This window comes from Macaca mulatta, chromosome 12 (assembly GCF_049350105.2).
Source record: "Macaca mulatta isolate MMU2019108-1 chromosome 12, T2T-MMU8v2.0, whole genome shotgun sequence".
In the NCBI taxonomy this organism is placed as follows: Eukaryota; Metazoa; Chordata; class Mammalia; order Primates; family Cercopithecidae; genus Macaca; species Macaca mulatta.
Genome location: NC_133417.1, coordinates 133,423,422 through 133,446,565, shown reverse-complemented (window position 1 = coordinate 133,446,565; position 23,144 = coordinate 133,423,422). Strand labels below are relative to the sequence as shown.

General features: G+C 37.3%; 1 protein-coding gene and 1 non-coding gene across 3 annotated transcripts in view; one reads left to right on the top strand and one right to left on the bottom strand.

The window, feature by feature from the left end:
- Positions 1 to 23,144, top strand: part of SPHKAP (SPHK1 interactor, AKAP domain containing) — a 195,850-nt gene that overhangs the window by 1,843 nt on the left and 170,863 nt on the right. The window lies entirely within an intron of this gene.
- On the bottom strand, positions 9,961 to 10,067 carry LOC114671687 (U6 spliceosomal RNA). The gene has a single exon (XR_003721704.2). It is a non-coding gene; the product is annotated as a U6 spliceosomal RNA (small nuclear RNA).

Here is a 23,144-nt window from a genome sequence, read left to right as displayed (position 1 = left end):
TATTCAAATACTGGAACATTTTCTAAATCACTAGAAACACATTGTGCCAGTAATTTATTAATATTATTTCTGTCTCAGTACTATAAAATGACCTTTTAAAGAGCAAAGCAACTCCGATGATATTGCTCTGTCTTGTAGTAGCCTATTAAAATGTTAATATAGGTTTAATATCAGCTGCAGCAAACTAAGCTTTTTGAACATGACTCTTTATTCACCTATTTCCACAAATCAGCATAGCGATTTCGGGTATTTTATTAGTATTCTTAGTCGTGTAAATTAATTCCTACACATGAGTTGATTCAATCCTCTGTTTCCTTGTATACAAGAAACATCATTTCTTTTCTATAAGACTTAATTGAAAGCCATAGGGATTGGTATGCAAAAAGTAAATTAAAATTTTCAGTGGTGTAGACAAATCATGTATTAGTCATGCTACTTGTTCACAAAACATTGCATTTTAAAGAACTGATTATTGAATATTCTACGTAAGCTTTTCGAAGAAAACAACAATGATTAGCAAATATCAAATTGTTACTGGTCGAGGCTTGTGATGTCCAAATCTGAAAACATTTTTGGTATCTAATAAAATTAAGTTGGTGGTTATAAATCATTGTTTCTCTTAAGAATTAGAAAACAATTTAAGACATTCTACTTAATAATTAGAGAAAACAAAATGATTTAATAACATATTGAGTGAGTTAGAGAATATGTTTTTATGTTGGCTTTTCCATTTTCTTAGAATTTTCAATTAAACACAAATATAAATTACTGAAATTTCAATCAAGTGATATTCTGTGAAGATTGATATTAAAACTGAATGTGACTCATATACTTCAGAAACTGTAAAACATGTTTTGTTTTGGTTTTAAAGGAAATGTTTCGGGTTCTTTGAGTTATTAAACTGTATTCCCTTCCTTCCATGAAAACTCCAATTCATTTTTACTAGGAATATTTTCATTTTTAAATGTGCAGTAAGTTATGTGGATTACATCACAGATTTCTTAAAATTACTGGTTATCAAAGCTAGAAGATACCTTCCATAAGGAAACCAAGCTGTGCAGAGATTAAATGTTTCCATGTTAGTTGCATTATAGACCTGGAGTCCAAGTGTTTTCTGACTAGTAGTCCAATTCAAGAAAAAAAAAAATTTAAGGGGGATTTTTTTAAATCTAAAAGCTTTGATAGAGGTTCTTTAGTCATCTATTTTATGGAAAATTGATTTGATTCGCTAAGTTACAAAATTAGATATTAGAAAAACAAAAAAAGAATCAAAGGACTTCTATCCAATCTGTTCTATAGTACACTGTAATACAATGCAGAAGTTTCCACTTACAAAAAAAAGTCAATTTCACTTTTATATTGGTAACTAGTGTGTGTATAGTAAGGTGTTATCCAGTGTTATCTAATATATTAAATTATTTGATCATCACATCCTTGTGAGTCAATTATGATGGATATTATCATCTCCATTTCCTAGCTGAAAACTCTGAAGCGAAAGGAAATTAAATAAAGCAAATAATTGTATTAAAAATCCATATAAATTGTATGTAGCAGAGCTAGGTCATCCACAAAATTCTTCTGCCTTCAAGTCCAGTTTTCTTTCACGTACTGATTGAAAATCCATACTTTATTTTAAATGGAGGGAAAAATAAATTCTGGTACACAATTTGGACAAACACGGATATCATCAGAACACATGGAGGCAGCCTAAAAGCAAGGAGACCATCTTTTAAAGCCAACAAGTGCTAAAAAATAATCTTTCTTAGCAAACAGAAATAGTTTGTCACCTTGACCATATCTAAGCTTGAATTTGAGTGTTAAGAGAGTTCCTTGCTTTCTAAACATTTGCATTGTTATACTGTATTGTTTTGTTCTTTTTGCTTGGTTTACCGGATTCTATTTTAATAATAAAATGTTTATATGGCACTTCAAATGATAAGATTAAAACTCATCAAATGTAAACTTTTGAAACAATAATTTGTATTGATTTTCTCCATGTGTAATAATGTGTATAGGCTTCCTGTCATTTTGTTTTAACCAATCCAAAGTTTAACGTGGACACATTTCACTAAAACTCATCAGAATCTCAAGATCTTACCTCTCAGTATGTTAGTTCCAGGAAAAATAAAATTGATTTTTTAAAATGGAGCAAACAACCCAACACTGTATACTAGACCGTGATCTTCCATCACCAAGTTTTTATAGAAAGGTTAACTGATTTTAGATTTACACAAAAGGAGAAATTTAAGAGTACATTTAAATTTCTTTGTCTTATTTATGAAAAACTTTCAGAAAAGATTAATCAATTGCTCTTAAGTTGAGGAACAGGGACAAATATGAAATGCTGCCTTAAGAGTACACTTCACTTCATTCTCTGTTCTGGAATGCACACTGTCCTCAAGGCCAGCACTGAGCTGTGGGCACCTTCCCCAAGTCTCACTCCCTTCTCAGGGTAACACTGCCCAAGAGGTACAATTTCCTATAGAGAAAGGAACTGGGAATTAGAAAGTCCTGGCGCCTCAAATTCTGAAAGTCCACTTTGTTGCTGGGTTGTGGATACTTGGTTAAGAGACTGGAATTCTGAAGGCAATTCCCAATAGAAAAAAAAAGAAAAAAAGAAGGCTTAAAAGACCAACATTAAAACTACACTTTAGATACTGGCAAGTTTGATGGGCCCTTTACAATCATCTCATAAATTAATGATTAAGATATATTGTGTTTTACAAGTGGCCTCCTTTGGCTGGTGCTACTCATTTGAATTTTTTCTTGGTGTTACAGAGTTACAGCTACAAATAATGGTAAGGAGGGGAAGAGGAAACAGTGATGAATTATATTTGTTTGTTGATTTGTTGTTGTTGTTGTTTTGTTTTGTGCTTTTGTTTTTGTTTTTAAGACGGAGTTTCACTCATGTTGCCCAGGCTGGAGTGCAATGGCGGCATCTCCGCTCACTGCAACCTCCACCTCCCTCCGGGATTCAAGCGATTCTCCAGCCTCAGCCTCCCAAGTAGCTGGGATTACAGGCATGCACCACCATGCCCGGCTAATTTTGTATTTTTAGTAGAGACCGGGTTTCACCACGTTGATCAGGCTAGTCTCCAGCTGATCTCAGGTGGTCTGCCCCGCCCCAGCCTCCCGAAGCGCTGGGATTACAAGCGTGAGCTACGCACCCAGCCCTGTATTTGATATTTGGAGATCTGGTGCTTAGTCCTGTTCTGAAATTAATGGCTGAGAATCTCTGGTCAAGTTACCTGACCTGTTGCTTCTCTGCCTCCTCCTGGATGTGCTGACCTGTATCTTGGATATATTTATCTTCTATGTCCCTCTTACTTTAGTCTTCTGTAATGCCACAATTAGCAGGGACTCTCTCTTGGGTATGATATGGATAAATGTCTTACTCTCTTGAAAGAGGAGGGTGAAATCAAGGAATTTAAAAGAACTGAAGCAACACCACCCATCCGAAAGAAAGCTTGTCTTGGAGAATTGGGCTTTATTGTTTTTAATGTTCCCCCAGAGGTGGGAAGTAGCATTATACTTCCAGAAACTCTTTTTGTAAAGAAGACAGCACAGTAATTAAGATCCGGTTCTGTCACATATTAGTGATTGGTTACCCACTCTGGGGTAAAATGCTGACCTACTCTGTCATTTATTTTCATCATCTGGGAAATGTGAAAACTACTTCAACCATTTGAAAAGGATGTGAGGCTTCAGACAGTATTATGAAGTACAAGAATAGTCTTTAGCCATTGCTTCCCATCATACTGAATGAATTCTTCTAAACATGATTGTTTCATGATAGATTTTTAAAGTTGATACTGGTGAATAGCTCACATAACTCAGAGATAAAGTTGACTTTATCTGATATTAGCATAGATACCCTTTCTTCCTTTTGTTTTTTTTTTCTATCTTTTTAAAAATATCTATCTCTTCAAATGTAAGTTGTTTCTTATAGATAGGGTATTGTATCTTACCTTTTTATCTCATCTAAAAATCTGTTTTTTAAATTGATGTGTTAAGACCATTCACATTTGTTAAGATTGTAGATAGGGATAAATTAGCTAGCTATTTTCTATTTGTGTCATATGTTTTTTATTCTTTTTAAAAATGTCTGCTCTGCTTTGGGTTAAATGAGAATTGTTTTGTGATTCCGTTTTACTTTCTTTATTGATTTGTTATTTATCTTCTGTTAAAAAGTGTGTGGTTGCTCCAGGATTTAGAAGATGTTTTTTATTCAGCAGAATCTACCTTCACATTTTAACATGCCAGTTCACATCCACTGTGAGGTTTTTACAAGGGTACATTCTGAATTATCTCCTCTGATCCTTTGCGCTAATGTCATCATATATTTTATTTTTGCAAATGTCATAAACACACTATATATTTTGCTTTAAATCACCAGATATTTTTAGAACAATTAGAAATATGAAAAAAACCCTTCATTTATTCCATTTCTGACATTTTATTTGCATACATCCAAGTTTCTGCCTGGTATTGACATCTCTTCTGTCCAAAGAGCTTCTTGGATCTGTGACTTCATGCCTGTTATTAATTCTGAAAAAAAAATTCAGCCATAATTTCTTAAAATGTTTTTCCTATCCTGTTCTGTAATTTTCTTTTCCTTCTAGAATTTTAATTGCACATATATTAGAATATAGCTCTTGGATGTTCTCTTCTAATTGTGTTTTTGTTTCCTTTTCTTTTTCTTTTTTTTTTTTTTTTTAGACGGGTAATTTTTATTGACCTATCTTTAAGTTCATTGATTCTTTCCTTGGCTGAGTTCATTCTACTGATAAATTTATCAAAGGCATTCTTCATCTGGTTATCATGTTTTACATTTTTAGCATTTCCATTTAGCATTTAGTTTTACCTTATAGTGTTCATCTCTCTGCTGTAACTACTCATGTGAACTTGCATGCTGTCTGCCTTTTCCATCAGAACCATTTCAATTAAAATCATGATTTGTAATTCTCTGCCAAATAGTTCCAACATCTGTGCCATACCTAGGTCTGATTCTGTTCGTTGCTTCATCCCTAGGATTTCAAACTCAAAGTGTAATGTTAACTCCATCACTGTCCCTCTCAGTTTTCTAATGCCAGTCCATTTCCACGCTGGAGTCCTGCAAGACCTTCTCATGCCACATAGTTTTGTTTATTTCAGACATTTTTCACCCCATATTCTAAGAATGTCATTGAAGCATATGAGATGCGGGTGATTTTACTATGTAATCTCAAGATATCACTTTCTTTCTGAATGTCTTTTGATTCAGTCTTTCTCAAAATATGGTCTCTGAATCAAAAGCAGTTACAAAGATGGGTGGATGCTATAAGAGGCTTTGACACGCCACAGGAAGCAATGGAAACATAGGGAGTCACAGCCAACAAAGTTTAGCATGTGAATTAGAAGGGTTTGTATCTGTTCCCAATATAGCTAAGAATTCAGATACTAAAGCCTCTACCTGCACACCAAGCCACATTTCTGCTTGAGATAGAAGAGGTGACATATTCTGCCACATGGTTTAACAGAGTTTTTCTCCAAAAACAGTAACAATAACATGCAGACCAATGTGCTTCCTTTTATTCCTTTTAACTACATATTACAGAGCCAAATTATTGAAATAGTGTCTGAATGTGTTAGAGTAGCCATAGTTTTAGAAATACAAGTTAGTTCAAAAAACATAAAGGTATCGTATTGCTTTTCAATAGCTGCTTTTAAAAATTGTCAGAAAATGAGTGGCTTAAAACAATACATTTATCATCTCACAGTTCTGTAGGTCAGAAGTCTGACATAGATCTCACTGGAATAAAGTCAAGGTGTGGCCAGGGCTGCATTTCTTTCTGGAGGTTTCGCAGGAGAAATGGTCTCATTGCCTTTTCCAGCTTCTGGAGGCTGCTTATATGGCTTGCCTCATAACCAGCTTTCTCCATCTACAAAGCTAGCAATAGATAGTTCAGTCCTTTTCTCCAATCACACCATCTGACTTCTGGCCTCCTCTTCTGCCTCCCTCCTTCACTTTTAATAAACCTTGTGATTACTTTGGGTCACCCAGATAATCCAGCATAATCTTTCTATATTAAGATCGGCTGGCTATTAAACTTAATTCCATCTTGAACCTTGATTTTTCTTTGTCATACAATGTCACATATACTACAAGTTTCAGAAATTAAGATATGGACATCGTTGAGGGAGTTCATTATTCAGTCTACCACAGGCATTAATTGAACTAAAAACTGATCATCCTGGCCATCAAATGACACATGAAATTCTACGAGGATTAATTTCCGTCTTATTTCTTTCTCCTTGTGTCCTTCTTTCTTTATTAAATAAAAGGGAAGAGGGACAAGACTATTTGTTCCTCCTCTGAGATATGTGAGTCATTCAGTGTGCCTGAGCTGAAAGAACTAAAAGTTATTTGAGAACGTAAAACCAGACAGATCAGGATGGACCTGGAAACCCTACCAAATTCACTGTTTGGCACATGTTTATTGCAGTGGTCATTAATACTATTCAGCAAGTTTTCCAATTGTACTCTTAAGCATAGGGCAGGATTGTACTGGCTCTTCTCCTTGGTATAAAACATAGTGACATAATATGATTTGACCAATGCAAAGTGCACAGAAGGGGTACGTGTCTCTTCTAGTGTAAGTGTTAAAGATCTCATGTGTGGCGTGCTGTATTTCGCTTACTTTCTGCCACGGTGACTAACAGATTTCAGATTGTGGCTGTTCCAACAGCCTGAGTTTCAGAATGAGGTTGAATTGGAGCAGAGCCCCAAACTAGTCCATGATGGACACGTAGCATGAGTAAGAAATATGAATAAGCCTTTGTGGTCTTAATCCCCTGGGGTTCTGGAATTGTGTGATATTGCAGTATAACCTAGCCCATCCTGCCTGATCCGGTTACCCTCAGGGTTGAAATGGTAGGTGATCAACTTTGCATTGGCTTGTGAAGATTTCCAGAGGATCTCACAGAACTCTGTTTTTGCTCTAGACCTCCAAAGACCCTTATCACTACCTAATAACATATAACTGGACGTATTGATACGAGAATGAAGTTGGAAAAAGGGAGAAATGAGTCTCACCCTGAGCAGCTGTGCAAGTAGTCAGGAGGTATGTCCTGTGGACCAGCTCCAGATAATCACAATAAATACCATGGCCTGCAGGCTTCTCCTCCTGGGGACATGGAGTGTGAACTGGGAATCATACTTATCTTGTTATCAATTCACACATTGCCCATTTCACTGTACACAGGCTTCTGCTATTTAGGGATGGAATGATGTGGTATCTTATATGGTTTTAACTGTTGCAAATACGGTGAGACATGATCATTTTCCTTTTTTTATTCTTTCATTTCTCTTTCATCCTCATATGATTAAAAATATAGTAAACTTGTATTTAACTTACACATTTATTATATATTATACATTCTTATATAGGATGTATACACACACAACTTTATAAGATTTTTTCACAAAATCCAACATACCATAATTTCTAAGCCTCTTAAGAGATTTTCAAAGGTTATTTTAACTCCAAAAATTTTCAGGATAAACAATGACATTAGATGCTAAACCTTACGTTAGATGCATCTGTGCTACACAGGGTTGACAAAACACTGATTTTGGTAGCATGTCAACAGAAGTAAGTAAGAACAAGATTCAAAAGTCAATTGTCAGGCAACATTTATTGAGCAGACACTCTCTCCTGACACCTTCAAGACTCTCAATGGAGCAAGAACGACCCAGTTCCTGCCTTCCTTACATTAACAGTGTGTGGGTCCAATTGCACAGTGGGTACAGCTGGGGCCACAAATCAAAGGATGTAAAGAGGCATGCTAGGAAGTGGATACCCAGTACACCAGGAAGTTGACACTCATTCCACTCTGAAATTAACTTTTCATTTCTTGAGCAATCTCTCGCAAACGAACCAAACTGATCAGTCCTTCTCTTATCTAACTCTTCGGAGCATTCGACATAATTGACAGGTGACCCCTAACTTAAAAATATTTCTTCCTAAGAAGAGATTATTTATCAAAAGGCAAATTTATAAAAAGGCAAACTTGGCTTTTTAAATAATAAGTGCTATTCTCTGGGAAAATGGGAACCCACTGGATATGGGATCTTAGAATTACGAAGGACTTGAGCGCGGGTCATCTTGCCCTGTCCCCTTCCTTTACAGATGAAGAAACCAAAGTCAAGAAAACTTAAATGAATTACTCAAATCACACAAATATTTAGAAATTAAGCCAAGAATAAAATGATATGCAACAGATTGTACTTAAGACTGCATTGGATTTACTTAAAATAATAATAAATCTCCAAAACAAAACTGGAAGCACTTGAAATTTTCTGGTACGGAAAAACGTGTCTATCAACCATGTCTAAATACCTTCTTTACTTTTCCATAAGAAAAAATAATGTCTGGCCGGGCGCGGTGGCTCAAGCCTGTAATCCCAGCACTTTGGGAGGCCGAGACGGGCGGATCACGAGGTCAGGAGATCGAGACCATCCTGGCTGACACGGTGAAACCCCGTCTCTACTAAAAAATACAAAAAAAAATAGCCGGGCGAGGTGGCGGGCGCCTGTAGTCCCAGCTACTCGGGAGGCTGAGGCAGGAGAATGGCGTAAACCCGGGAGGCGGAACTTGCAGTGAGCTGAGATCCGGCCACTGCACTCCAGCCTGGGCGACAGAGCGAGACTCCGTCTCAAAAAAAAAAAAAAAAAAAAAAGAAAAAGAAAAAGAAAAAATAATGTCTATGTAATTTCTCACCTCCTTATTTCACTTCAGCTGCCAGAAGTTCTAGAAACAAATTCAAAGCTCAATTATAACAACAGTGTAGAAATTTGTGACCTGAATATCTGTGTTCCTTTTAACCATATTGACCTCTTATTATAATTTCTAGTATTCTTAACCCTGAGTTCTAACTTATGTTTTTCCACTTTATTGCATATATCTTTTCCGTTAACTATCACAAATTCCTAGAAAAACAAGATGGAAAGGAAATATACCCCAGCAATATGGTAACCTTGGTTCTAGAACAATACAATAAAGTAAATATCATAATGAAGTAAGGCACACAATTTTTTTTTTGTTTTCCAGGGGATACAAAAGTTATGTGTACTCTATAGTGTCGTATATAAAGTGTGCAATAGTATTATGTTTAAAACCACAATGTAGATATCTTAATTTAAAAAAACTATATTAAAAAAGTGGTAATAATCATCTGAACCTTCAGAGAGTTCTGATCTTTTTGCTGGTGGCGGGTTTTGCCTTGACATTGATGATTGATAACTAATCAGGGTGAATGTTGCTGAAGATTGGGGTGGTTGTGCAAATTTCTTAAAATAAGAAAACAAAAATGCTTGCTCCATGGATTGGCTCTGCTTTCCATGAAAGACTCCTCTGTAGCATACTCTGCTGTTTGATAGCATTTTGCCCATAGTAGAACTTTCAAAATTAGAATCAATCCTCACAATCTCTGTCACTGCTTTATCAGTTAAGTTTATGCATTTAGGATACTTTATCAATTAAGTATTCTAAACTGTTTGTGGTCATTTCAACAATATTCACAGCATCTTCACCAGGAGTAGGTTCCATCTGAAAAAAACAATTTATTTGTTCATCCATAAGAAGCAATTCCTCATTCATTCAAGTTTTATAATAAGATTGCAGCAATTTAGTCATATCTTCAGACTCCATTTTTAATTCTAGTTCTTACCATTTCTATCAAATTTGCAATTACTTTAGCCACTGAAGCCTTGAACCCCTCAATGTCATCCATGAAAGTTGAAATCAACTTCTTCCAGACTCTCATTAATGTTGATATTTCGGCCTCCTCATGAATCATGAATGTTCATAATAGCATCTAGAATGCTGAATTATTTCCAGAAGATTTTTAAGTTTACTTTGCCCAGATCCATCATAGGAATCACTATGTATGGCAACTATGCAATTTTTTTTAATTTTCAAAAATATGGAATGCTTCAAGAATTTTCATGTCATCCTTGTGCTGGGTCCATGCTAATCTTCTCTGTATCATTCTAATTTTTGTAAATGTGCTGTGTAAGCAAGCACAAAATGTACTTTTTAAATCATAAGACTTGAAAATCAAAATTGCTCCTTGATCCTTGGGCTACAGAATGTTATGTAAGCAGGAATAAAAACAACATTAATTTTCTTGTACAACTTCATCAGAGCTCTTGGGTGACCAGGTCCATTGTCAATGAACAGTAACATTTTGCAAGACATATTTTTCTAAGCAACAGGTCTCAATGGGCTTAAAATGAACAGCAAACCATGCTGTAAACAGACGTGCTATCATCCAGGTTCTGTTCCATTTACAGAGCATAGGCAGAGTAGATGTATCATTAAACCTTAAGAGCCCTAGGATTTTTGGAATAGTAAATGAGTATTAACTTCCACTTAAAGTCACCAGCTGCATTAGCACTTAAAAAGTGAGTCAGCTTGTCTTCTGAAGCTTTGAAGCCAGGCATTGACTTCTCCTCGCTAGCTATGAAAGTCCTAGATGGCATCTTGTTCTAATTTAAGGATTTTTCATTTACATTGAAAATCTGTTGTTTAGTGAAGCCACCTTCATCAATAATCTTAGCTAAATATTCTGGATAATTTTCTGCAGCTTTTTCATCAGCATTTGCTGCTTCACTTTGCACTGTTATATATGGAGACAGTTTCTTATCTTAAACCCCATGAACCAACCTCTTCTAGCTTCAAACTTTTCTTCTGCAGCTTCCTCACCTCTTACAACCTTCATAGAATTGAAGAGAGTGAGGGCCTCACTCTGGATTAGGCTTTGCCTAAAGGGAATGTTGTGGTTGACTTGATTGTGTGTTCAGAACACTCAGACTTTCTCCATACCAGCAATTAGACTGTTTCTTTTTCTTATCATTTGTGTATTCCCTGGATTAACACTTTCAATTTCCTTCAAGTACTTTGCCCTTTGCATTCACAATGTGGCTAACTGCTTGATGCAGGAGGCCTAGCTTTTGGCCTTTCTCAGCTTTCAATATCTCTTCCTCACTTCATCATACCCAGTTTTAGATGTAAGGTGAGATATGTGTGATTTTCCTTTCATGTGAAGACCTACAGGCCATTTTAGAGTCATTAATTGGCCTGATATCAATATTATTTTGTCTTAAGGAATAGAGAGACCCAAGGAGAGGAAAAGAAAAGGGGTAACTTCCAGTCACTGGAGCAGTCAGGCCACCATTTGTCAATTAAGTTCGCCTTCTTGTATTGCCATGGTGCATATTGCCACAAAATAATTCCAATAGTAACATCGAAGATCACTAAACAGATCACCATAATAGCTGCAATACTAGTAATGACAAATTTTAAAATATTGCAAGAATTTTCAAAATGTGACACAGAGACATTAAGGGAACACGTGCTGTTTGGAAAAATGGTGCCAGTAAGATTACTGGATGCACAATTTCCACAAACCTTCAATTTACAACACAGTATCTGCAGAGCACAGTAAAGTGCAGTAAAATTAGGTCTGTCTATATCCATTATTAAATCAATCACTCTATCAATCAGTCATTTTCTTTAAAACAAAAGAAAAAAATTATTTTCTTGTGGCAAGTGGAAGCTCATAAAAATTATAGTCTATTCATATTTAATTTGACTTTAATGATAAACTGTATATAAAAAGTTGTAAGTAGTTTCTTTGAAATGATTAGTGCATTAAAGTAAAATAATCTGTTTTAAAATAAATATATAATAAGATAGAATGCTAAAGTTTTTTTGGATATTTTCCTAAATTATTCATTAAGCATAATATTACATATACATTTTAAATATGTGTGTATGTAAGATACCAGTGTATACTAAAGGTATTAATGTATGAGAATGTCTTTTTCAGTTTGTACATTTTATACTTTAGTGTATTTTTCTCAGATATTAAAATGAATTAAATAATATAATAGGAACTTTAAAATATTTAATACTGCTTCCAAAGATACTAAGAGAATTGATTATTTCCTTTCTTTATACTTCGGTGTTAATGTAAGTTACATAACATACCTTATTTCTTTTTGTCCTACAAGCCTATAATTTTGAACTAAGAACATAAAAAGAATTCAGTAAATTACTTTCGGTAGACTGCATATAGGAATAGACTTACCCATTTATTTTCACTTGAGTACATAATTCTTCCACTTAATTTACATAGACAAATAAATTAAAGAATTTATCTGGGTAATTCAAACCAAAAATAAAACTCAGATAAAAATAAATTAAGGACTCGTGGAAGTCATTTTTCTCTAAGCAAAATCTTGGCCCCATATAATGTGTTCATTGCCTACTCATGGATTTAATATATCCTGAATATTTTTAATTTGTACTTCAACTTTTTAAATAAATGAATCAACAGTGCTTCAAAATAGTGATTAAAAAGGTACATTGACTTCACTTGTGTTAATTATCAGTCGATCGGCTATCTGACCTGGCATTCTGTTACACTGTTAGTATTTCTATCTTTGCAAAGGTGAAAATTATGTGGTGACTTCAAGAGAATCAGGTAATATAGAAAATTAACTGCAGTTTCATCACAGGGATCATTATAAAAGTATCCAAGAAAGAGATTCAGTATTCAGAGAACATCCTAACTAGAGAAGTTGTTATCACAACTGATACAGTTTGGATGTATGTCCCCACCCAAACCTCCTGGTGGGAAGTGATTGGATCATGGGGCTGGGTTTTCATGAATGGTTTAGCACCATCCTCTTGGTGCTGTCCTCATGATAGTGAGTTCTTGCAAAATCTGGTTGTGAGAAAGCATATGGCACCTTCCCCTCTCTCTGTGGATCCTGCTCTCACCATGTGATGTGCAAGCTCCCGCATTGCTTTCTGCCATGACTGTAAGCTTCCAGAAACCTCCCTAGAAGCACATGCCAGCTCTATGCTTCCTGTACACCCCACAGAACTGTGAGCCAATTAAACCTGCTTTGTTTATAAGTCACCCAGTCTCAGGTATTTCTTCATAGCAATGCAAGAATGATACAATAACGATAATAACACTCAGCTCTTACAGATCACAGTCATTCATCATGCAGAAGAAATGTGTGAAAATATTAATGATAACTTTTTCCTCAGTATTTCTATTGTGTCAAAGATATTTTCCACAGGATGAATATGAACATATACAAAGAATGAGGCAGGAAAAGTGGAGATATGATCCAAGTTTTAACCTTGAAAATTAATTATATAGGACCAGTATGGATGATTGCGGCTGGGCAAAAAATCAGGGGAATAGCTCACTTAACTTATTTGAAAGGAAGAGATAAAACCTAGTGACTTGAATGTAGTCTTCACTATGTGAGGGTACATAAAACCTGGAAAAAGACATGTAAAGTAAATTTACTACACGAAGGTCTAAGTGTCATACTAAATGGTGAACAAAGTTAATATGTTTGGGCATTTCTCTTTCAAAATAATATAAGGAAAATTAGTTCATTTTGTCAATACTTTTTAAGTAAATATGAATTATGTAATAAACCAATAATGAGTTATGTGTTGATTAATAGATCATAATTTCCCTTCAAAATTGTATGTCAACATGGCCCTTTGGCATTCTGTTACACTGTTAGTATTTCTATCTTTGCAAAGGTGAAAATTATGTGGTGACTTCAAGAGAATCAGGTAATATAGAAATCCCAGTTTCATCACAGGGATCATAAGTGCCTCATAAACAGCCTTATAAATTTTGCCAGCACTCCCTTTAATTCTTTGATTCTCAGATCTGTCTCTTTGAGGCACCTATCATGTCATAGCCCTCATGGATTTCTCTTCTTCTGACATTAACTGTTCTAACTCTGCCAGACTCATTTGGTGGTAGTTTGACATATATTAAAGAGTTCTCTAATGTCACTTTCTTCTTTTTTTGGAAATCCTTCACCTTCCTCAAAGTTTGCCATTCCAGTTGATTAGCATTTTACTTAAATAAAAGTCACAACCTCTTAAAGTATCAACAGGCAACAACTACCAAATATGTTGATGCAATGGACAGAGAGACATTCAAGGTAGGTGGGGTGAGAACTTTACTGGAAACTAATTGTTAAATGTTCAGTACATTAGCTAATACAACTTTTGCTTTCTTACACAATCTTGTAATTGCAGAAACTGGCTTAACAATAACAAGGACACCTGATCTTTTGGGGGACAATTTGCAATCACTTTAAGTTTATCAGATTTTCTCCATGGAATGACATTGCCAAAAATCATTTTTATTTTCACAAAGGTTATCTGTAGAGGAGTGAGTTAGCTCACTAAGCAATGCAGGTGCAATTTAATATTTCAAAATCTCAATCCTCTAAGAAATGTTCTAATGTAGTTAATATTACAGAGGTCTTTATGTTTCCAAAATACCTTACAATTATTATTCTATTTTTAATGCACTGGTAGTTATTTTAACTGAATGTATGAAAGGCACCAAATGGTGTTCCAGGAAGAAAGTAGGCCCTTGATAAATATCAATACCCTTCTCTTCCCTTTGGATAAGACCACAGTGTTATTCAAAGTCTAAAAGACAGCACATAGATCAATTGGATTAGAACTGTGTAGTGGGACTTCTAACAGTGTTTGAAGCGGCCAGGACTTTGGGGAGATGGATACATATCTAGTCTCTCAGAGTTACTGAGTCACTTATTGACCCCTATAGTGGGTTCCAAATGCCTGTGAAGTGGGTAAAAAAGTGCTGCCACAGAAACAAGTCTCTTTACAGAGAGTTAAGGTCTAATGTAAAATAGATATAAGCCTTGGCAAAACAGAATCCATTCATTCTTTTATTTATTCAGTACTCATGTTGATCCTTTATTGTACATCGGATAAAATCAGCTGATATGCAATAATGAACACAAGTAGTATCCGCCCCCTTCTCATGGAGCTTTGGTACCAATGGAGAGAAAGACAATGACATCAGTGGACATATAGCAAATTGACATGTGTGCACCAAGGAAAAAGAACATGGCCTTTAAGAACATATGACAAGGAACAAGACGTAAGCAGGAGAGCAAGGCAGATTCTCATGAGGAAGAGCGCTCTGGCAGCGAGACCAGCAGTTGGAAGAGTCCAGAGGCAGGAGAGCAATTGAGCATTTAAAGAGCTCTAGGTGTGTGCCTGAAGTACAGGAAATGAGGAAGAGACGAGTGACAATGAGACCTGAAAGGCAGGGGCCAGAATAGGTTAAGCTTTGGGGATCATTGGGTATTCCTCCTAAAAACAATGGGATGTCATTGATGGTTTTCAGCGTAGAGGTGGCTGGAAGCCCTAATTCATGTAAAAGTTATAGCCCAGTGTGTGGCATATTGTAAATGCTTCATAAACAGAAACTGTTACTATTGTAATAATCACTGTTGAAACTATAATTTCAATACCACAATCTTTGGGTGCTGTATTAGTCAGGGCTTTCCAGAAGGACAGCATTAATAGGACATATGTATACGTGAAAGGGAGTTTATTAGGGAGAACTGACTCACACCATCACAAGGCGAAGCCCTATGATAGGCCATCTGCAAGCTGAGGAAAAAAGATGCCAGTAGTGACTCAGCCAAAGTCTGAAAGTCTACAGACCAGGGAAGCCAACAGTGCAGCCTTCAGCCTGTGGTTGAAGGCCCAAGAGGCCCTGGCAAACCACTGGTGTAAGTCCAAGGGTCCAAAGGCTGAAGAACCTGCAGTCTGATGTCCAAGGGCAGAAGGAAGCATCCAGCCTGGGAGAAAGAAGGAAACTAGAAGACTCAGCAAGCAAAGTTATCCCATCTTCTGCCTGCTTTGTTTTTGCTGTGCTGGCAAGCCAAATGGATGGTGTCCACCCACACTGGGAGTGGGTCTTCCTCTCCCAGTCCACTGACCCAAATGTCAATCCCCTCTGGCAACACCCTCACAGGTACACCCAAGAACAATACTCTACCAGCCATCCAGGCATCTTTCAATCCAATCAAGTTGACAGCTAATATTAACCATCACAGGGGCATTCCTGGGGAGAGCTAAGATTACAAGATCACCAGAACAGGGTTATTCCAAAGTGGCAACTGTCGTTAAGATGGCATTTTAAAAGCATCTTATTGAGTTTCAAGGACATCTGGAAGCAGTCACCCATCAGGTTGGTCATATGTCATGCAAATAAGAAGGCAACCCAGAATATCCCGAAGGTCTTCTTCATAATACTCGTTGGTATATTACCATGTTCTCAACTGCACATAGCAAGGGAGGTGGAAATACTGCCTACACCTACAAACACCCATGTTGACCCGTGTACATTATAAATAGGTACAATAGATCCTCTTCAGTATTATGGAGGAAAGGAGGAAGAGGGATAAAATAAGGAGTAAAAGAGAAAGAATATGTAGATGGGATGAGGAGGAGGAGCCAGTAGTAGGTCACTTAGTACCTTAGTCTGCAACTTGCATAATGAGCATAAAAGCTGTTGGAATTCAGTCAAAAATTTTTTCTCCCTAACATTTGATATGTGTACAATAAATAATACATAAATAAATAAAATAAATTTCTTTATTATAATTCTCTCTCTCTCTCTCTCTCTCTCTCTCTCTCTCTCATCTCTCTGTCTCCCTGGATCCCCATGCTACTCAGTTGGCTTAATAATTGCAGTCATTCACTGGGGCAGTGCAAAAATCTAAAACCTACCAGAAAAACATTGGGTGGTACTGGTAATCTCCAGCCTGTCATTGTTGCTGCTGATATCCAGCTGCTCATTGACATGCAATCGCTTTCTGCTCGCTTTAAAAGTGGGACAGCAAGATTTTGTCTGAGAGCCCCAGTGCTTCATGATTCCGTTTCTGTGGCTATAACAAAGCCGTTCCTCCCAGTTTTGCTACCTACTCATGGCACTGGCTTTAAAAAGGGCTTTGTGGCCGGGCGCGTGACTCACACCTGTAATCACAGCACTTTGGGAGGCCGAGGCGGGTGGATCACCTAAGGTCAGGAGTTTGAGACCAGCCTGATCAACATGGTGAAACCCCATCTCTACTAAAAATACAAAAATTAGCCAGGCATGGTGGCGCATGCCCATAATCCCAGCTACTTGGGAGGCTGAGGCAGGAGAATCACTTGAACCCGGGAGGCGAGGGTTGCAGTGAGCCAAGATCGTGCCATTGCACTGCAGCCCAGGTAACAAGGTGAAACTCCGTCTAAAAAAAAAAAAAGAAGGGCTTTGTTTCCTCTCCTTATGTATTCTGCCATACTCTGTGTCCCTCCCATCCTGTTACCTCTCAAAGTCATGTTAACATAGCAATATATAATGTATGTGTGCTACATAATCCCTGTTGTCAGTATTAACAACTAATTTCACTGAACTCTTTTCGTTGTATATTAACTTGAATAGCTGCATGAATATAATTTAGTAAAAACGACCAAACCACTGGTCTTGTTCAAGCTTAACTAAGATAAAGCTTACCAATCAGTAATTAAGGGGAAAGATCCACTTGATTTGACCAATTAGAATACTTCAAATATAAGAGATATTTCCACAAAATATTACTTATATCAGAATTGGTACCTGAAATTTAACTATTAATGAATTCTCTAATTTAGCTCTTTTGATTCTAAAATGCAGATATAAAAAGGCAGGAAGCATCTGAAGAGTTTCTAATTCTGGAGATCAACCTGTTTCTCCAACCTCTTTTATTTGGAAGGAAAGCACACAGAAGCAGCAAACCTCAGCCTCTGAAGGGGCCCAACTCCTGACTCTACACGGCTCAAGGGTTATTTCTTAGCAAAGAACATGTATAGCTTACAACCAACATATATCAAAAATAAAAACAAAGCAAATTCCTGGTACTTGGGAAATACCTTCTGTTTTCTATTGACTCCTTCCTCTGGGCCATGATTTTTTTGTTAATAAATCGTACTTCTGAAGGAATATGAACTTGAACCATGCAATAACACAATAGATTCAATAACACAATAGATAGAAAGCCTAGGAATGTTTCTGAATATAGTACTGGAAATCCTGTAACCAAGGTATTTCAACTGATCACTGCATACTTAATAGGACGTACAAGCTTGGAGTCCAAGGTGACAAAAACAAACCAAATATTTCAATCAAGGGCAATTTGTAAGAGTGGATTAGATGTAATGTGGATTTGTACTTCTAAGCAGACATCTATTTTATTTTATTTTATTTTATTTTATTTTATTTTATTTTGTTTTGTTTTGTTTTGTTTTAAGTTCCAAGATGCATGTGCAGCATGTTCAGGTTTGTTACATAGGTAAACGTGCATCATGGTGGTTTGCTGCACCTGTCAACCCACCACCTAGATATTAAGCCCAGCATGCATTAGCTATTTTTCCTGATGCTCTTCCTCCCCACAGCCTTCTGACAGTGTGTATTTTTCCCCTCCTGTGTCCATGTGTTCTCATTATTAAGCTCCCACTTTTAATCGAGGTTATGCAGTGTTTGGTTTTCTGCTTCCTGAGCAAATATCTTATGAACCTTTTTTCTTCACTGATGGCTGAAACTCATGTAGCAAATGAAAATTCAGCCACAACATTCTGAGTAAAATATCATTGTTTCTAGATTGGGCCAACTCAGTAGCCTCCCACTTACATCTACTCTGAACACCTCAAAGGTCTCATATGAGCTCACCCTGTCTTCCTATCCAGGCTTTTCCTGACTTTCACATTCTCTCACTGTCTATGCAGTAGCTATACTGACTTACATTTAGTCATTCCTGCCTACTGGGTCTCTTCATCTAGATCATTCCTATTCATCCTTTATAAGCCAGATTCCCAGTGAAGCTTTCCCTGGACTTCCTTGTCAAATCGTAAGTCAAATCCCTGCTAAGTATCAGTGCCTCACAGTTCATGGAAGTCATACATTTGTACTTGTTTATGTGATTATTTGTTTAACACCTGCCTTATCCACTCACTGTGAGCTTGTTGAAAGCAAGATTCATCTAAGTTTTGTCACTCTTGTATCTACAGCGTCTCATCGCATTTGACACAACGTCAGACCTGACAATGTTTGTTAGACAAATAAATGAAACATAAATGTTATCTGGGCCAAGTTTACCTGTGTGCACAGAGAATTTGTATAGCACAGAGAACTTGTAATATCTTATTTGGAAGGCCAAGAAAGTCAGTATAAGGAAAGGGGCACTGAGTCCAGAGCACTGAAAATAAGTATTTATTAACTGACAAATATGCAGAGGTTTAAAATATATTGAAAAAGTACACCGAAAAGCAGTCATTGTCCCATCAAGTATCTTTGATTGGTGATATGATTCAACTGTGTCCCCACCCAAATCTCATCTTGAATTGTAGTTCCCATAATCCCCACATGTCATGGGCGGGATCTGGTGGGAGGTAATTAAATCATGGGCGCGGTTACCCCCATGCTGCTGTTCTTGTGATAGTGAGTGAGTTCTCATAAGGTCTGATGGTTTTATAAGGGGCTTTTCCTTCTTTGCTCGGCACTTCTCCACCCTGCCATCATGTGAAGAAGGTCGTGTTTCCTTCCCCTTCTGCCATGATTGTAAGTTTCCTGAGGACTTCTTCAGTAATTTGGAACTGTGAGTCAATTAAACCTCTTTCCTTTATAAATTACCCAGTCTCAGGCAGTTCTTTATAGCACTGTGAGAACAGACTAATACAATTGGTATATAAAAGTTTACCCCTGGCCGGGCGCGGTGGCTCAAGCCTGTAATCCCAGCACTTTGGGAGGCCGAGACGGGCGGATCACAAGGTCAGGAGATCGAGACCATCCTGGCTAACACGGTGAAACCCCGTCTCTACTAAAAAATACAAAAAAGTAGCCGGGTGAGGTGGCCGGCGCCTGTAGTCCCAGCTACTCGGGAGGCTGAGGCAGGAGAATGGCGTAAACCTGGGAGGCGGAGCTTGCAGTGAGCTGAGATCCGGCCACTGCACCCCAGCCTGGGCAGCAGAGCAAGACTCCGTCTCAAAAAAAAAAAAAAAAAGTTTACCCCTAACCAAATAAATATATTATTTAAGATACTTAAGATATTATAAGATACTCATAGACCTAACTAAAGAACATTTAAACTTTATAATCATGGGGAAGACGGACATGAGACATGATTGGTACAATATTTCACCTCCCTTGCTTTCATGCCGGGTTCCACTGACAGCATCAATTCTCAGGTTCATTAAAAACACCAAATTAAGCTGAATTTCCTCCACTCTAATTTGTATTTTGGCTGGTTTCTGTCTTCTTCAAAGTGATAGAGGTTTTTCTGTTAAAGACCTTGTTTGGCAGCTGAGGGTAGGGAATGTCAGGTTCCCTTGACTTCCTCTCCAAATGAACAAGAAGCTCCTGGCTCCAGACTCCTAGCCCCAGACCAGATTCCTAGTAGCAGTCAACAAACCACAGATTGGTCTGGAGGGAGATTGCAAAGACACCCTTACATAAAAATTAGTTCCACAGACATAGTGCTGATGACACAGAGGTCAGATTCATAGTTCTCTGTGGTGAGAAACTAGAGCAGAGAGGAAGGGAAGGGCTTGATGATTGAAGCCCCCTGTAGTCTATGGAAGATGATCTTAATATGTCCCTCAGTTTGGCCAAACTTCACATAGCTTCCTGACTCTAGGCACAGACCTCCATTTCCTTACAGCAATTTCTCTAGAAAATGTGTAATTATAAGTTATTTCTTTAATTTTTTGTGACATAAATCCTTTTAAAAGCCTCTTTTCAATTTTATAACCCAGGAATGCCTTTCTTTAAGGATCCGGGAGCCAACTCCTTGAAATGCAAACATGCAGGGAGATGGCACCCCATCTCCCAGTTTCTGCGGGAGAGTAGGAGCCTAACTTCTGTGGGTGCGTTGTTTCCAGTTGTAGTTTTACAAGCCCCTCCTTTCATGAAGAATGAGAAAGTTTACTTTTCCTTTAGATAAGGCCAGTTAGCAAACACAGATGGCCTATGGTTTTCATTCCCACCCCCAACCCTGCTCTTAAAAACTCCCCTGATCTTTGCTTAAGCAGAAATGAGTTCTGTTTCCCATTTAAGAAATGGAGTTCTCCTCCATTGCAATAGCCTCGAATAAAGTCTTTCTTATCTATTTAACTTTGGTGGAATTTTTGCCTTCACACCATATTTAGGAACCTGGACTGTGTCTGAGTTAGGAGAGGCAGGGTGGGACAGCAGGGGAGAGCTTAGACTGGGAAGAGGATGGACCCTACAGTCCAGACTGGAACCCTGACTCCACCACTGCCTATTGGTAAATGACTTCATCCCTCAGTCTTGGTTTCTTCATCTCTGCCACATAAGGAGGGACTGAATCCATTCAGTGATATTAAGAACAGAAAGAAGGGGGTGGAATGCAAGACATATTTGGACAGCAAAATTGGAAGTATTTGGTACTTGACTGGGGTGAGGGAAAAGAGATTCCAGGGTAAATTCAATTTTTCTTTAGTTTAGATAATTTGGGCTCATTGTAATGCCAAAAACTGAGCAGCAAAGTCCTAGGGAAAGGCAGAGCAGGCTGAAATAAGTTGTATTTGAAATAGATGTGAAATATATAGATGTGGACATCCAACAGGCCATTGGGTATTCAAATCTGAAGCTCAGGGGAAAGATCTGTGGTGAGAATATAAATGTAGACTGAAAATCTTAGAGGGATGAGATCACTTGGGTGAACTGGTTAAGAATAGCTCTCACTTTTTCATTCCCAATTCTATTCTTCCTGAATTTTGAATCTTTTTCTATTTTTCTTATTTTCCCAGTGGGCCCCAAGTTCACACATAGAATTGGCCAGATAATTCGGTGTCTCAGACTTTGGCCTTTCATACTCCCAAGGACATAACTTCAACTTGTCTCTGGTTCTTCCCACTCCTGGCTACTTTAACCACTTTCAGACTGGAGCTGGGATGTAACTGCTCTCTTGGCGCTACTGTAAGGGGTAAAAATCACATCAACTATGCTAAAAAAAGAAATAAGCAAATTACAATTACGATTATCTTATATATGTGTATTTTATTTTCACACAGCCTCTCTGGTCTTAAAAAGAGCAAAGTGGGTAAAGAATGCAGATAGTGGAGAATTTGGGCAATAAATTGGAGCTGTTTGAATGTATGGTCAACATTGAACAGAATGCCGATGAATTTCACTGAATAATGGCTCAGTTCTCCATGCTGCTTTGCTTGAGTGCACAGTCATGGAAGAAATGAATCTGTGTGTTGTCCATTCTGCTGCATACTTCTTGACCTTTTCCAATTGTGTCGGTCACAGTGAGCTTCATTAAGCTTGACATGCTGTTGTGCCCCTGGCATTTCCACATTAGTATCATGCATTCTGCAGCAGGCTAATAACCATGGCTTAATAAAAAGTAAAACTATCGAAAACTCAGTGCCTTGTTTTCTTGGTGACATTTATTTTTTTCTTTTAGGACTTATAATTATCCAACGTAAACAAAACAACTACTACACCTCTGTGGCCACCTAAACAGTCTGAAAATATTTTGGCCTCTGTGTTTTACTTCTAAAACTCTCCAATGAAGGCATTGCCTGCAATTGTGAAACAGACTCATGTACTACCCCTTAGCTTTCTTCCATAAGCTTCCCCGCAAAACGACAACTCCTTTACCCCCGTACTCATAAACCAAGGTAGTAGAAGTGCCTGCAATGAGACAAATAGACTCAGAATCCCTCTGAAAGAAAAGTCTATTAAAAAAACAACTAAATAGGAGAAGTAACAGATGTTCTATTGCTCATTATCCAGCGCTCCATTCCATTATTATTAATTGGATCCTGCCTCTTTCTTTTTGGAGGCTGAGAGTAGAAAACCTTGAAATATTCAGATATACATATATTTCTGATTATTTGAATTTTTATTTCCATGATATTCAATATACAGCTCTCTGGAAACATGTAATTTCCTTTTGGTGCTGTGTAGGCAGTATTTTGTAATGGAAAAATCCCAAGGCGCGAAATCGAAAGACCTGGGTTTTAAGATCATATTCTATGACCTACTGTGTGACTTTGGCAAAATTAGTTGACTACCCTGAATGTGTATATTAATGTTTCCTGACCTGATTCTTATTATTTGTGTACAAAGAAAACTATCAGCTTATGCGAAAATATTTACTTTATAAGAGTAATATTCAAATGTCATTTTCCTTAATATCTTGCATATTTTACTTTTATTTATTTTACTGCTCT